This window comes from Nipponia nippon, unplaced genomic scaffold (assembly GCF_047370975.1).
Source record: "Nipponia nippon isolate SJK-2023a ecotype South Korea unplaced genomic scaffold, ASM4737097v1 scaffold_4, whole genome shotgun sequence".
NCBI classification, from domain to species: domain Eukaryota; kingdom Metazoa; phylum Chordata; class Aves; order Pelecaniformes; family Threskiornithidae; genus Nipponia; species Nipponia nippon.
Window position 1 is genome coordinate 23,209,727 of NW_028262358.1, and position 15,731 is coordinate 23,225,457.

A 15,731-nucleotide genomic window follows, 5' to 3' on the forward strand; every position below is an offset into this window, starting at 1 on the left:
CTGACAATGTAATGTTTAGCATAGAACTGGAAGTATGGGAAAACTATAATTTAAGTCCCTGAGCTATTCGCTAAAGCAGCAGGTAAATTAGCTGCTGTTTTTCTAATACCTTGGTGATTTGTTTATATTAAATTTAACACCACTCACTCACCCCCACCCCCCAAAAAAACCCAAACCATGGCTAAAGTTACTGTTTAGTAAACAATTTAAAACCTAAAACCAACAAGCAGTGCAAAATGTGCTGACTGCAGAATATCAGCCATCATCTCTTGTGCCCAACATACACCATGTTGGATTAGTCTGGCAATTACCTTCGGTACCAGGGCAAACTCATGTTGCTTTGGTCATTTTACATTCACATAGTTAAGAATAAGCAAAGTAGCTGACCGTCTGTACCAGCAAGTTTTGCTGAAGGGAGGAAAGCTAAAGAGAAAAAGAAAAGGTGAGCACAACCGCCGCTTTGGAAGTTGCTCCATATGAGCAGATCCTTCCACTTCTGCTGAATGGTCTGAGTTTCTGACTGGGTTGAGCTGTTTGCCCCTGACCTGTGTTGGCAGGTGCTCAGATGGGCATAAATTCGGGCCTTTCACTACTAATGGTGTTTCCCACTTAGATGTTTCTCTATTTGTTTGTCTTGAATACCGAACAGAATTGCCAGTTCTCATGCTCGTCTCCTGAGCTCTCATTCAGTTTTTGCTGGGCTCACTCAAACTGCATCTTCCCTGTGGCCGCTCTGTGTGTTATTTCACGGGTCCCAGGGGCAATGATGCTGTTACCAGCAGGAGGGGAATGTTAACCTGGGAGTTAGGACTGACTTTGAGACTTCATTTTATGATCTCGGTATTTGTAAATGAACTGGGAATCTAACTCTGCACCTCTCTCATGCAAACCAATCTATTTCTAGTAATGAGCAATTTTAGGTATTTTTTTTTTTAATGTGTAGTTGCCATCTCTGGAAATCAGGATCAGAATTCAGGATGCTCAAATTAGGTGTTAGTGCATACAGATATTCTGTTGATGACTCTATTATTAGAATAAAGTAGACCAGTACTTTCCCTGGATCTGTTTCTTTTCGCTGCTTTTTGCTCTTTTTCTCTTTCAGTTCAACTTGTCTAAGTTTTTTCTGTTCTTTAATTTTACCCTTTAATTCATTTCTACCAAAGCCATGGGATCTTGGAGAGCTTTCTAAATAATTAGATCTTGTTACTTATTTGCAGCGTGTTCAAAACTGAATTACATTTTCTTTCGTCATAGTCTTGTTTTATCGCTGTTCTAAATGGGACGTTAATTGGGGCATTCTTACCCAAAAGCATGCTTTATGCTGTCGTGGCTGTACTTCATCTGTCTTTCTAATACACACTTGCTACTAAAAAAATTTCTTTAAGCAATAAGTATTCTATTATCCTTGAATGTTACTAGCTTCCTGGGTTTAGGTTGGTTTTTTTTTCAGTTTCCAGTGGGAATGTCATGTACATACAAATCTAACTTGGGTCATTCAGTAGACCAAAATGCATCATGAGCAGAGCTTAATCCTGGTTTCACTTTTCGTTTAAGAGTAGGAGCTAAAATTACTTCTGTAGAAACCAAGGCACTTATTCAAGGGGGAGATGGGAAATGGGGATTTAATATCAGAATTGTGCCCTGGAATATTAATTTGATAAAACTGTATGATCTTGCTTTGTCAGCTGTGGAGAGCATATGCTAGTAGATGCTCATGTTTGAAATCAGGATTCGTAGTTAATCATTCTAAGAAATAGACTTATCACTTCATAAACTCTAGGAAAGACTGTTTTCTTTTGCAAACATTTAAATTACTCAGCCATTTCATACATTAAAACCCAATTATAACTTACAGGGTATTTCAAAGAATTTTCAAAGCTATTTCTTTTAGAAACCGTACATAGACTGAGGTTTTAGCACTGAGTAGTTCATATTCTCAACTGCATCCATTGGGGTTTTTCTATCAAAATAAGGTTTCAAGAATGTTCATTACCAGACTAGTGAGTACGAATCCCAAACAGCCAGTACCACTTTCAGAACGTGCAACATGTCCCCTAAAACTAGTAAACTGAAGTCCCAATGTGGCTAATGAGCTCCAGAATATAGCTTAAAAATACTTTATTTCCTTTCTCTAAGAAGGTAATGACCAGGTTAAAGTAAAGGTTTATGCTATCACCTCTCTTCTGCCATGTTATGCAGACTGCATGCAAAACACATTAAGAGAGAAATAAAAATCAAAATGTGCTGCAGGATTTTAGGGAATGAGCTGTACCTGCTACTGAAAGAAAAAGCTTGTTTTGAGCACCACCTTCGTGGTTCTCGAGGCCAACTTAATACTTGAGCTGGACTAGCATACATCGGTGGCATTCTCCTTCAGAAAATTGCCTTTCCTCAAAATGCATAAATCCATACTGTTTCTCAGAGCATACAGCAAACCCGATTTGACAGAGTCCAGCTATGAAATTGTATGTTACTTGACCTGTATGAAACCATGATGTTTCTAAAAATATCCTGTCCAAAACTGCAGAATAATCTTCCAGATTATTCATTTGGATGCTGATTTCTCAGCAGAAAGGTATATGTGAATCCGATCACACCAATCTAGGTGAGGAAATGACTGGTGTAATTGTATATAATGCAGTAGCTAGGGAGTGTATCATAAGTATGAAGACCTAAAAGATGCATATGACGCTAGCGCCATTACTACTTACCAAAGGCACCCTTTTTCTGAGCATAGCAAGCTATTCCCACAGCATTATTCACCTGTTGGGACTTAATAGGACAGTGTTTGGTAAACATCATATTCCCAAATCAAGGCTTAGCTACCCATGGATAGCAAGGAGTTGAAAAGGAGGTTCATAAGATGGAAAAATCCTACTTTAAAGGGCAAATAAGAGAGAGAAAGAGGTTTCAGAATCAGAAACTGCTTTCTAAAGACTACTGTGGGCCCAGGATCCCTGTACAGGAAAAAATAAAGCAGTTTGCTTTAGCAAAAAGAAATAAAAGGGGGCTAGGCAATTGCTCCACCCCTCTCACTCTGTATCTTGCAGTAGAGTTGAAGTTGAGCTAAGAGCCTGGTGCTTCTGTTCGTGAAGAGACTGTATGAATGAAAGGTCACAAAGATATTAGGATTTACTAAGTAAAGTCATACTTGTCAATAGCTTCTCTTGCTAGATATTTGAAGTTCAAGTGCTTGTTTGCTTTAGTTAAGTGCTCTGAAGTGCTTTAAAAAGCATTGGCCCATTTATATAAACAAATAAAGAAACTTACTGATAGTCTTCCCAGAGTGTGTTACCCAATATTTGGATATCCTTCCTTGTGTCTGAAAAAGATTTGCACTAGCAACTTCTAATACATGTGAGTCTTTGTTAATGGAGTATTATATTATATTATTCGATCATAGACATTGCCTATGTTGAAACAGTTTCTCTGTCACACACAACCATGAGGATATAAAGGGGAGTCAGTAGCTCAGAAACTTACTTATCCAGGACTTAAGTGTGACTTGAGAGGAAGAATAAGCTGGAAACCTGATTTCCTTTTGGAATATTTGCAGTAGAGAATTAATACTTACACCTCTCCCATATTTTTCTTCCTCTTACTCAGCTACCCTAACTCAGGGATCTCTTTTAGTGCTGAGAGTCAGGCAACCAAATCTAAACACATTTTCAAACCATGGGAAAATCCTGTTTACACATGTATGACTGCTTACAGAAAGAAAGAACACTGCCAATTCGTGTTGGCAGTGAAGGTGAAGATTGGGATGGTATTCATATGCTTTCCTACAGTGTTCCCTACCAGTGTTGTAGTGCTTCCCTACCAGTTGTCCTCATGGTAACAGCTGTACCATCTCAACATTGCTTTTCTGGAGTAATGTCCTTTAACCTGATGATACTGTTGTGATACTGAAAGCATAGGAATGTTGTAAAATTCTATATTGAAAGTAATCCTGTTTCGTGTGTATAAAGAAATAAACATTATTTGGAGGAATCACTGGATATACCGTATCCAATAAGGTGAAGGCAGTTAGCTCCAGAAGAAAAAGTAACCATCAGCAACTATCCCCCGCAAAATGCAATATAATGTGAGAAACAGGGTTGCTATCTTAAAACTAAAATGGCATCCTTCATTTAAAAAAAAAAAAAAAAAAAGTAGTTTGTTCTCATAATTTTGATCTGCATGTGTGGTTTTTTTTTTTACCTACCTCATGTACTGTCTGTGAGATTTGAGGGGTGTCATAAGCAGGTGGATTTAGAGCTGTTGCTAATTTAAACTGCATTTAATAAAACACAAGTCTGAGATCTTACAAATCAGTGAATGTGGCATAGTTTGAAGATTGCTTTTGTCAAGTTTGATTAGCTCAAAGAGAAACCTTTTCTAAATATTGGTTGTGAGATTAATCAGGGAATGTAAGACCTTGAATTATTCCCCATCACAGGAAAACAACGTAATGTATTATCTCATTTGATGACTGGGAAGATGTAACTTTTGAGGATTTAAAATTTGTGTTTTAAAGATTCGACCCAAGGAAAAACTTTCAGACTGCTCTTTTTTTAAACTGATTTGTAATTTTCCATATTATATTTCACTTTCTATAACATATTCCCATATTACAACTGATAGTACCAACATCATTACATTGAAGGATGTTCTCATTATTGACTCCGTTCTCAATTAATTATAAGTTTGTCATGTTTTAATGAGTAGGATTAAACTTTCGTATTCCAAATATATGTCTCGCGTTGCTTGCTTAGAAATTTTCTAAAGAAGGTGGTTGAACCATTGCTCTGAATGAGTACAAGGAAACAAAGTATTCCTTGTGCACATTAAAAAGTGTTTACTGTATTTACAAACGCTTGTAGAAAAGCTTTAGTAGCTCTGTGCTTTGGAACCAAAGTATTGAAATTTGGGCAAAAGTTTTCCTGTTCTTTTCTAGCCTTCTCTCTCACAAACAGTTGTTGTGTTCACTAAAATAAAGACTCATCTAGGCACATGTTATATACTGTAAAACACAGAATAGTAGAAGGAAGAGTAGCACTAATGTATTTCAGGCATACCCTAATTTTCACTGGGTGCTCTTTGTTCCTCTTTAATAAATCCCTGCTTCCTTCTATAGCCTTTTTTTTTTTTTCTCTTCCCCCAAAATGAGACAATACTTTGTACTTTTACTTAATTGCCCTGCCTTTTAAAACTGTCGTTTGTTTGCAGCAAAGCTGCTGCCACCTGTGCCTTTCAGATTCAGATTTGGTCCAATGCAGCTCTGCAGGGCATCTATTAGGCTTTCTCTCCAAAGTTCAGTGTGCATTAATAGACCCTGCTTATTCATCATATCTTCTAGCAGAAGTTTGATGTTTATTTGTCTTTTATTTCCTTATACAACTTAACGCCTTTCTCACTGGTAGGGATCAAATCCTTTCTAAGAATGCTTATTCTTTGGCTTATGTGCCTGCAAAAAAAATATACAGACAGGATGGATGTATTCGAGCCCTGTTGTTGCTGGACTGTTCCTGCTGATTTCAGTATGGTTATGATTTTTTTTCCTCAATCTATCAATAATAAGTAGATAACTGTAAGCAATAAGCATCAGTAAGTTTGGACTCTGTGTCAGTAGATGGGCATCACAATATGGGCAGGTACTGGTGTCTCGGCTGCATAAATCACAGCAGGTTCTTACCAAAGAAAAGCAGGTTCCTTACAAAAAAGAAAATTTCATTAATATGTTTTACATTGCTCATTTAGTCCGTATCAAATTAAAACAGTCACCTTGCAATTTGAACAGCAATGTCAACTGATATTACAGTTTGGCTAATAACACATGAGAATGATTTGAAGGGGGTTGGATCAGCATGTTCCTTACCAGGCAGAAACCCAAAGTCCTGGTAAATGCTCGGCAGCAACCTACACTGCAGGCTGTTTCTCATGAGACCTGTTACCACAAATAGCATGTAGCTGCATTTGGGTATTTGGGTTTCGGCAGGATGTGGCTGCTCTTTCTCACTTACCAGATGGCTTTCCATGTACCATCACCTGTCCTAGCGCTCCTTCGCCTCGCTAACAGAGTTGTGACAAGAATTGTCATGATGGTTGTGAAAGCTGCTTTCTGCATGTGGCCACCATAATTATCACATATAGGCACCTTTATTTAGCAACTCCACGTGTATGTTACTGTTGCAAATGTCTTATGTTTGGGTACATTCATTTTATATCTAACCCATCTGTGGTGTTGATATTCTGCAGCCTAATCATAGAGTTAAACCTGCATAAAACCCACTTGATCTCAAGATCAGGCTTTGTATGTCTGTATGATATGGTATGAATTTCTTCATGCTCTTGTTTGGAGGAACATCTATAACTCAGTTGTATCTTTGCACTACTTGAAAGTAATTCAGTAATCACATGCATGGCAATGGAAGTTTTATACTACACCTCCCCATCACCCATCCTCATGCACATTTTGTACATGTATCATTATTATCATCAGCATCTGTCTTTTGAGTGATGATTTATTCGTCTCTAGGTCTCTGTCCCTTTTATACAATACTAGATCTAAAATTACATCTGTCTAGAGAGAAATGCATGATCTCAGAGACTTAATACTGGTTTCAAAATTTTACTGCCAATAACTAAAAGTGAAATTTCTTTAAATTAACCAATAATTATTTAGAATGAAGTAGGAAAGAGTTAAAAAAAATTAGAGAAGAAAAAAAAAATCCCTTTCCCAGGCAAAGTGGACCCGCTCCTTCCAACAAAGCTGTTGCAGGAGGTTTCAATGGTATGAATAAATGTATTTTTTTTAACACTTTTGTTGTTTAAAATGCTATTGTTTCATCTGAGGTGTGAGGAGATGTGCTAACCTTGTCAATGTGGGTGCAGTAGAGCAGAAATGATAACTGTATATACTTTTTTTTTAAACAAAAATACTGAGTGAATGTGTGTGTGAGAGAGAGAGAGAGAGAGACAGACAACTTATTTAAATCCTGAATACAGTCAGACCTCATATGCATTGTTAAAAAAAAGCCCTAAAGAATTGCATATGGATTAGGGGGATGAATATTCTATTATTTCAGTCTGTTCTGCTGATCTTCTTATTGTGACTTTGCGCTTCAGAAATCTGCCAGGAATTTGGCTTTGCTGTACTAGGCAGTAATTTTAAATGTGTATCAAGCACTTGATAGTGTATGATTTGCGTGCTGTTGCATTCCCATTCCCTAAATTTTCCACCAAATTATTACTTTTTTCATACTGTTTTAATATTTCAGGATGATGAATATATACAGCATCATTAAAGGTAAATAAAAAATGCATGAAATTAAAAAATGGAATATTAGATGTTTCTGTGCTGTAATCCCTAGGTCCAATAGGAATGAAATGTCTCTGTTCTGTCAAGTAATCCCTAAACATGATTAGGGACCTTGTAGTTTCCACATAGCCCACGTAATATTTGTATCACATAAGCCTATTTATGTAAGGTTTGAGTAAAAGTTGTTATTAGAAGACCTATAAACCTATTTTACAATTCAAAAAGATATGCTTGCCTCTTAATCTCCCTACTTTTATTATTTTGCTAGAGATGGCAATACGTCCTTAATTCATTTTTCAGAATTCTGTTACGTCGTTTGGGTACTTATATTGTGCATTAACGATCCCAATGAAATGTATTTTTAAGGCAGAGGCCTGAGTTCAACAGTTCATCTACTTGTGTAGCATCTCCTTAAATCCACGCTAGAAGGGATGTGCACCTCTTTCTAAGTCTCTTCTTCGATGTCCGGATTTAATTTGAACTGGGGGTCAGGAGATGTAGGGATTGTTTTTCTGATTTTGGGGAAGGGGAGATGGAAAGAGAGGGAGGACGTTAATTTTCTCTGTTTAAATCGTGTGATAATATATTATCGGTGATGTAGGCGCTTCTGGCAGCATCATAGAAAGTTTTAGAAATCAGCTTTTGATTTGATCAGCCAATAGCACAGGTTTAGGGAGAAAAAGCTAGAAAGAAGAAAAATAGGGGGAAAGTTTTGAGTAAGATGGGAGATACAATAGCTGTTTCCAGTTCAGTTTCGTTATTTCCTCTTGTGACACAGTAGTGCTGGGGATGCAACAACCCAACGCTTCCCATTCCCTGCCTCAGCTTCTTGCCTGGGCAGCAGAGATGCTCGTAGTTCCATCTTGTACATTGTTAGGCTGAATTCATTAATGTTCAGAGGTATTCAAGTTCCATGGTAACACAAGGAAGATCAATAAATAAATAAAAACAGTAACTTATATACTTATATGGTTTGAGTAGACATTCACTAAGAAAATATTTTCAAATGATAGCTGGGGTCAGCTGTGGCAATTCTGTATTTCCCATAAGGAAATTTGAGATTATATTAACCTTGGGCTATCTACTCAAAACAACCCTGTGGAAATACACCTGTATCGCTTCCACACTGCACTGAAATTTTACTTTTATTTCATTTTCGGCAGTTAGGGTGGCATTTGAGCAATAGCTCTATTCTTGTATTTATGAACTGAGAGAAGCAAAACTGCTCACTGCTGAGCCCAGGGATCCTCTTCCAGGAAAACTGAGATCAATAACTGTTATCAAGCCTTCGTTTATAGGGAGTGCTAAATGACCACAAAGTCCTGATGTTCATCAATTAATAGTGTGCGCTTAAAACCGGGCTGTCTGCCCCGCCCCCCCCCCCCCGCCAGCCTACCCTAGTCAGAACTGTTGATCTGGGTTATCATTTTAAACGGTCGCTTTAGGTTATTACAATTTCTTTTGAACTGGAGATACTATATTACAGTGGTGCCAGTCAGTTAAAGGTAAGCCACGTTTTCTCTTGCCAGCCTCCTCCTTCCTGCTAGCAATGGAAGGCAGGAATGAGATGGTGATACTTGAGGCTTGTTTTATGATACAAAGCAGGGAATTGCAAAAATAAACATTTTGGTACTCAGCAAGAAGGCAAGTGTGCACCCCAACCAGAGCAGAACAAACCCTGAAAACTGAAAATAAAAGCCTGATGTGCAGATGCATTTTTGAGATGCCTTTGTTGCCCCAGTTTAAGTGGAAAAGAGCTGTTTGGAAAAGAGAGACCTTAATTTAACAAAATAATATTATGCTTTCTATCCTTAAAATGAATGAATTATTTGGATACTTAGCAGTATAATGTCTTTGAGTAATGCTGGTGCTTAAGATAGAAAAAAATGATATTGTGAATGTGCTGTGTTTGTCTCTTATGATGTTTTTACCAATTTGGCATTTATGGGAAGCAATATCATTGTTACAAAGTTTCCAAATTGCTTTTTATACAAATCCGCAGAAATTAAATCTCCTCCTTGTTATGAAAATGAAGTGATGTCTTGAGACACTGGTATATTAGCACAAATCTGTGGAGACAATAAGCCCAATTCTGCTTGCAGTTATTGTGTGTCCACTTTTAATAGCTCCAAGAAGCTATGTTTAGGTATAGGCTATCGCATGAGAAAGTAAATAAGCGTATGCTTAAGTATAGCATGTGAGCAGTAGCAGAGATGTCTCATAAGACCTCTTGTGCTTAAAGTTAAGCCCACGCCTGACCGCTTCCATGGCGAAGAATTTAGCCCACGATGTGGAGTAGTGTGTGATGCAGGAATAATGGCAAATTATGTAAATTGTGAGCCTTCAGAGGGAAAGAACATCACAAATCAATTTCAAGCTCAAAGAAAATAACGTGAATACAAATTGGTGTAGGCCACGTGAAGATTTTGGGAGACGGTGTACCATGTGGTGCAATGCAGATTAGGCCAATTGTGGAGGTCTTCAGCAAAAGCCTGCTGGCATTATTCCAGTTTCTATTCAGAACAGCTTCAGGAAAGGCCACCCATTTTGTCTGAGAGGTGGGAAAATATAGCAGTACAGGTTGTACTACTAACAACAACAACAAAAACATATTTAGTAGAAACATATTTTGAATAGTAGTAATGCTGAGCTCTGAACGAAGGCGCTAGGTGAGAACTGTGCCTGGCTGGCGAGCATTTTGCTGGGTCCTCCCCAAGCCTGCTTGGCCATAGCTGCCAACAAAGGTGGCGTCAGCAGCGCTGAGTCAGGGAGCAGCGTATGCATGTCTGAGGGACTTGGGCCTCATTAGTAAGAGCCAGTCTAACATCCCAGCCCCTTTCCCCGTCCCCTCGAACCGCATGGCTCAATACGTATTAGAAGGGACAGACGCAACATGGGTTGGAAGAGAGACCAGTTCATGGGACAGTCCAGGTGACTGGCATCACTTCCAGGTGAACCACCATTTAGCAGGGTGTCACACAGAATTATTTTAACTCGGAACAATAATGGGTCTTCATAGCTGAATTTAAACTACATAAAAGTGCTGTATGTGACGGATTTAAATTCACTGACAGAATTAAGGCAAGACTAAAGCGAGTACATGATTGATTTTTACAGATACAAATGAATCTAATAGATGGAGGAAAGCAAGATGGATCAAATTTTAAGACCTGGGAGCTGATTTACCTACATCAGATGTTTAATGGGATGCTTAATTTGATTGCTTCTCCCAAAACTACTCACAATAGTCAAGCCACTGACTAAATGTCTGCGTAATCAAGGCCTCTGCGTGCATCTACATCTTGATTTCCATGTACAAATAACCAGCAATTAATGCTGCTGATTGACTGCAGAGAACAGTTTGAGGTTCGAAATGGCAACTCCAGAGTTTTGGGGGTCTTTTAACATTATTTCACTATGTTTTTAGAAGTGAGTATAGACGGACTTATGCAGGTCTATGTAAATGAAAGCTTTTCAACTCAAGTTGCAGAAGGTTTTTCATGGCTATAGCTAGAAAACATCCCTCTTCAGCAAGGTTAGCTACTTTTAATTGTGAGTTAGGCTCTTTATATTAAACCCAACATATTAGCCCACTTCTGTGTAGCCTAAGGGTCCCATTAGGTGGGTTTATATTTCCATATTGAAAAAAAATCATGAAAGGTGTTTGAATGGAAGGACGAGAGCAGTTGTTTATATTTTGTAACAACCACAAGGCACTGTATACTTTCTTTTTTTTCTCAGGTTTGAACACATTTCTGAGTGGAAAGTCAGCAGTCACTATTGGCACCCTTTCTTTTTTTTTTTTTTTTTACATTGGTCTCATTGTAATGTATATGAAGGACGTTAGAATGTTGGACTGAGATTCTTGAAAATACTGGTGCTTCCTCATTATCTTTACTGTATTTTTTCTGCAGTAGTGAATTATCAATTACATTAACTCGTCTTTGTTCCCATGGCACAGCTACAACAACTAAAATGAAGGGTGTTATGCTCACAGTCCCTTGCACCACTCATTCTACTATGGACAAACTTTTGCTGTTTTCTCATAGTAACCTTTACAATGCAACCGATAAACATTATTCCTGTTTTAATGACTCCCAAATAATGCCATATTTAAATGAAATGCAGTTTGCCTCAGCAGGGTTCTTTGAATTTACGAGCGTTTTTGTCCCATATCCTACAATAATGTGACAAATATTATTTGCATTTTTACTCTTTTCTTGAATACTTTTAAACACCCATTTTTAGGAGACTTCGGTTTGCTTTTGAACATATTTGAATGCATTTTTAGCTATCACCGAGCTTAAAATAGGAATCCTTTTTTCAGCTTATCTTTATTAAACACCTGTAAAAATCAGTGGTATTTCTTTTTTCTTACAAAGCTTTCTTCCTTTAACGAATGCCAGAAATGCTGCACAGTTTATTCTAGTATGGGCTTCTTTTCTTGGCGGTAATGGGCAGTAGTAAATGGTCTGGTAATGTCTGTACCATACACAGACACTTACCTACCTGAATGTAGGTAAAACATAAAAACATAAATAGAAACTTGAAATTGTAATGTAATGCATGCGATCTTTAACTATAATCAATTAATATGAGAACTTCTAGGCAACTTTTAGAAAATATTGTCCAGAATACAGTCTTAGAAATTGATCATTCTGTACAAATGATCATGCTTGCAATAAACCTGTGATCTAAAGAGTAAGTGGCCAGGCATGACAGTGACCAATTAATTAGTTTCTTATTGAATATTCACTTTGCATTTTTTTAAAACCACAGATTTTTTTTTGTTGTTGTTGGGTGGTTTTATAGTGTTTGGGGGGGGGGTGTTGGGAGGTTTTTTTAGATGCTTATTTCACAAGAAATTTTTATTATTTGGAACCTTTATAACCTAAAGGTGGACTAGCATCTTAATCTTGCCGTTCTTGAAGGCAGATGTTCCAGTGATTTCACAGAGTTGTTCATCTTGGCTAGGTTATGTTTTCTGTTGTCCTTTTTTTTTTTTTTAAAGAATGAAAATTGTCTGATTATTTTTAAGGCAATGTTTCATGTGTTGAATCAAATGAAAAAACCAAAGTAATTCTTATATCTCTATACAATTGTACTAAGAAGTCTCTAACGTTCACAGAAGTCAGTGGGAAGGTTTCTTTATTGTTATTATGCTGCAAAAATAACTTCTGTGTATGTTTTTGTGGTCAAAAAAACCCAACCAGACACCCTGTACAGAATTTTGCAAGTGAAACAGAATTGTTTAAAATAAGATTGCGGTCACTTGCCAGTCTCCATTTGAGCACTATGCTAGACGCCAGTTAAAATTAGACCTCCTTAATGGACTAACGAGGAAAGGTGGGAGTAGAAACAAGAAAAAGATGACAAAATTAAATATGCTCGTAAATAAGGAAATGACATGTTTGCTTTTGTGGCCTTTGATCAAGCCCAGGAGTTTATTTTCAAAGGACATTGCGGGACGCTTGGGAAAGGAACAGCCACCCAGCGTAATTGGAAAGGGGGAAGGTCTGTAGCACGCTGGCTGCTGCTGCTCCTGCCTCTCTGATAAGATTGTAAGAGTTGCCAATATCAGTATTCAGTCTTGTAGCATGTCAGGGCACTTTCATGTGAACTGAACTGAACTGTCTGTGTGCACTCCCTCCCGCTCTCCTTCCCGGCGCTCGTCGTCGCATTGAAGTCAGGGGAGAGGAAAAAAAGATTTGAGGATCGCCCAATTTGTTCTGACATAAAGAGATGTTTAGCTCTGTGAAAGGTGGTGGAGGCAGAGTGCCTGACTGACATTTCAACAGGCTGTCTGCTGGGATTGCTCACTTCATGTCCCTTCATATTCCTGCTGTGTCCTGCACGAGTGCTCTTGTCTAATCTTCACAGCGAGAGCACCAAGAGTCCCCTGGGCTTTGGTGCTCAACACCTTGTTAGATGGGGTGTACGGTGCCGTAGCTCCTGCTTTTATACTCTCTTTTGCTCTAATGTTTCAGGCTTGTTTCAAGTCCAAATAATTCTATTTTTTTAAGGGATTTGCTAAAATAACTGTGTGTATCTCCTAATCACCTTGGTCTTCTCTTGGCAATGCTAGATTTGGGTGATACCAGGTAGAAGCACATGGAGGGAAAGAAAATAGAAGACCCCCAGTAAGTCAAAGCTTTAAGCAGCATTCTGTGCTTTTGTTTTTAAATGAAGATGCATTGACCTGCTTTGGCTGGTTTAGAAAACAGACGAGAGAAAATACTTATTGAACAACCAACGGGAGGTATAACACGTTGATAATAAAGCTAAGACAGTGTCTGATCAGGAATGCTGAACTCCATACCAGCAGCTGCAGGGAAGTTTAGTTGTTGAGGGTTTGTTTGCTTTTACGATTCTGAACACGTTGTGATGCATTCTGGCATGCCACATCCTGTTACATCACGTCGGGTCAGCTCGTGATGCCGAAAAACACTAAGAACATGAATTAATAAGAGCTAATTCTCACCTCTTATTGCAGGAGCATTATCAGGTACCTTGTTAGCCACAGTTCCTATCCAGACTCAGTCCTCCTAAAGCAGAGCTGATACTAAAGATGTATGTATTATGTTTTTAACAGATATTTTTTATTAGTCTTCTCAAAATACATTAATTAATGGATGTGGTTTAATCCTTGTTAAGCCGTTAAAAATAATCCATGTACTGCACTCACAGTCCTCCTTTACATCTTTTTAAAGGCACTTCTTTTCCTCAAGTGTATTATTGCTGGTGACAAAAAGCAGAATGGTATCATCCTCTCTGCTTCCTGCAGATGGAGGATCCCTGTACTATTATTCTAGAAACACATTGCACGGATTCCATAACATGCAGTTGCTTGTGAATGATTGCCGCTGTTCAAATTCCCCCTCAATTTCAAATTTTGAATAAATATCTCTTAATATATATCTCATCCTGAGGTGGAGTCATGTGTCTCACCAGATAAGAGATTTCTAATGTCAGCTCATATTTTCAGACAAACTTTTCAAACTTGGGTGCCTAAAGCTGAACCCTTCTCCCTCCCAAAATGCAAGGACAGCCACACAAAACCACTGATCGCAAATAGCTGTGTGGTTCCCTTCAGCCAGTGGGATACCCAGTCACATGTGCCGCTTCCTAGGGATCGGCAAGGACTGTTTTTCCTGTGATAGACTGGGCAGGTGGATATTAAAACAAACTTTTCTTGATTTCTGTAGCACCTATAGCACAGAAGAGCTAAACTTATGTTAGTGCACTGTCACAGTTAGAGGATGTTGTAGAGATGCCATAGAGGTCTCGCCAGGGTTCAGGCTATTCGGAAGACCAAATTCCAGTTCTCAGAAATTAAAATAACCAGGGACTTAACTAGTAAGCTTTTTGCTGTAGGTGAGGGCCAGCTGACATCAGAAAGATTTTTAAAAAGTGGTTTGGTGAATCTCAGACACTCAAGAAAAGACTCACACGTACATAAGGATCAGATCTCTTTACCTATTATCCAGCATGACTAATAACTGGGCCCATGCTGTAGCAGATATAATTGATGCCTGGATCATATTTATGTAAGAGCTGCTGTCATGCTTCATTCCCATTTCAATGTGTCTGTCTTCATTTTGCCTATGAGTTGGAGTCAGCGCAAGCAATCATTAGCATCCCTTAAAATACATACAAAGGAATCACGATGTCTGACACTTTCACTGGGAGAACGTTATGGGTGTACTCTGGCACATATAGCCTGATTCTGTCAACTACTGAGATGACAGTTGGTGTATGTACTGTGCAAATTCGTAGGAGAAAATACTTCTTCTTCGGAGACCCAGGCAGGTGGAGGGGGCATCTCATCATGGGGCATTTGGAAAAGAAGATGCTAAGGAGGTAGTGCCAGTCGTGCCCGTCTGAATTGCTCAGGTATCCCAGACTCCTGCAGACATTTCACTACAAAGAAGCACGTTGGCAAAACATCTCCGTACTTCAGGCTGTGGTCCAGCAGTTTGTGATACATGTCTAATTTAAACGTGTGAATAACCCAAGAGATGCTCAGGGACAAGTCACATGTTACGCACATTTACTGGATTAAATGCTAAGCAAAAGCTGTTTGCTCCCCAGCAAGTAGGTAGCCAGTGCATGTGAGGTGTTCAGAGGTACACGCAGGCAAATATGTGTTTGTGTGCATGCCTACAGGCTTTCTCTCTTCCTATTTGCTTTTGTGTGCATGCACGTAATTATTATTATAAATATTTCATCTATATCAAGAATGTAATTGTTTTATAGAACTTGTACTTGTCTGTAGAAGTTTAGCAGTACAAGCCTGCACTGTTAACTTACGTTGATTGTTTCCAAACAGCTGGTTACAGAAGTTACCATCAATTTAATAGAAGTTGCATTTATTTAAAAATTGACTTAAAAGACATTAAATGACTCAAGGACTCATTAAATCAATTTAAAA

At 38.3% G+C, this 15,731-nt stretch overlaps 1 protein-coding gene across 25 annotated transcripts in view; it reads left to right on the forward strand.

Annotated features, from left to right (window-relative positions):
- ESRRG (estrogen related receptor gamma) overlaps window positions 1-15,731 on the forward strand; it is a 408,303-nt gene that overhangs the window by 172,414 nt on the left and 220,158 nt on the right. The gene's annotated exons all lie outside the window — the stretch shown is intronic.